A 1751-nucleotide genomic window follows, 5' to 3' on the forward strand; every position below is an offset into this window, starting at 1 on the left:
CACAGTTGTAGGTCTTACTTGACCCATCCCTAACATCTTGAAAATAGACTTAAGCATCAAATTGATACTCGCTCCTAAGTTACACAAAGCTTTACCACAATAAGATTCACCAATGTTACACGGTATAGTAAAGCTTCCTGGGTCTTTCAATTTCAGTGGTAGTTTGTTCTGCAGGAACGCACTGCACTCCTTTGTCAAGGAAATAGTCTCACACTCACTTAGTTGATTCTTCTTGGACAGTATATCCTTCATAAACTTCAAATAATTTGGCATTTTCTCTAAAGCCTCCACCAATAGAATATTGATGTGTAACTACTTCAGAACATCCAAAAACTTCTTAAATTACACTTCTTGTTTCTACTTGTGTCACTGGAATCTTTGTGAATATGGAGGTGGTGGAACTTTCAATTGAACTGGACAACTTTTCTGAGTAGGTAAATCTGTATCCAAAGAAGATATTAAAGTGTCTGAATTCACTAATTTAGGATTTACCTTGTCAGTCTTTGCAGATTCTAACTCTTTTGGTGTAGGAACTTCAACAGTGGGTTGACTTTCCTCCTTAGGCTCATCCTCGACATCAATCAATCAGGGTTCCAAAATTTTACCACTTCGCAATGCCACTGGCTTGATATGTTTTTTACCCAAATTTCTTGGATTCTCAGTATTACTCGGCAAAGTTCCTTACGGTCTATTACGAAGCTCTGTAGCTAACTGACCCATTTAGTTTTCCAAATTTTTCAGCATTGCTACTTGGCTTTGGATCAAAGCATCATTCTTTGCCATGTACGCTTTCAACAAGTTCTCCAAACTGTTTGATACCTCAGCTTGAGGTGGTCTTGCAGCTTGTTGATTAAACCCTTGAGATTGGTTGGGTCTATGTTGCAATAAGTTGTGGTTCGGTCCATTTCCTTGGTTGCTCCAAGAAAAGTTAGGATGATTACGCCATGAAGGATTATAGAAGTTGCACTAGGGTCTTTGTCTACTCCTATTTTGATATTGGTTCCCCACATAGTACACTGACTCGGGATTTGATGGAAAATTCTCAAAATACACACAGGAAACTACTTCAAACGGACTTGGTGGCTGAGCTGCAAAATTATTAGCACTATTAGCGGTAAACTATTTTAACATAGAGGAAATAAATGATACTTGAGCTGATAACGAAGTGAGGGTGACAACTTCATGAACTCTAGCTACACGTCTTCCTAAAGCTATTTGATTTGTTGGCCATTGATAGTTACTACTCACTATCCTCTCGATGATCTCATAAGCCTCATTATAAGACTTAGACAAAATTGCACCATTCGTAGAAGCATCTACCATCAATCTTGCATGTGCATTGAGACCATTATAAAATGTCTCCAACTGGATACAATGAGGAATCCCATGATGAGGACACTTACGAAGTAATTCCTTGAATCACTCCCAAGCCTCATACAAAGACTCATCATCAAATTGTTGGAAAGTTGTGATCTCATTCCTCAACTTAGTGTTTTTGCTAGGCGGGAAATACTTAGCCAAAAATCTCTCTGCTAATTCTTGCCATGTAGATATAGAACTTGGTGGCAATGAATTGAGCCATGCTCATGCTCGATCTTGTAACGAGTATGGAAACAACTTCAGCCTTAGTGTGTCTTCAGTCACACTGGGTATCTTGAATGAATCACTCACCTCCATAAACAATCGAAGATAAAGATGTGGATCTTCTGTGGGAATACCACTGAATTGGCCCACCGTCTGGAGCATTTGAA

At 38.9% G+C, this 1751-nt stretch overlaps 1 non-coding gene across 1 annotated transcript; it reads left to right on the forward strand.

The window, feature by feature from the left end:
• The first annotated feature begins 1381 nt into the window (after positions 1 to 1381).
• LOC121212076 (small nucleolar RNA R71) lies at positions 1382 to 1488 on the forward strand. The gene has a single exon (XR_005907286.1). It is a non-coding gene; the product is annotated as a small nucleolar RNA R71 (small nucleolar RNA).
• Positions 1489 to 1751: the final 263 nt, after the last annotated feature.

The sequence above is a fragment of the Gossypium hirsutum genome, chromosome A12 (genome assembly GCF_007990345.1).
Source record: "Gossypium hirsutum isolate 1008001.06 chromosome A12, Gossypium_hirsutum_v2.1, whole genome shotgun sequence".
NCBI classification, from domain to species: domain Eukaryota; kingdom Viridiplantae; phylum Streptophyta; class Magnoliopsida; order Malvales; family Malvaceae; genus Gossypium; species Gossypium hirsutum.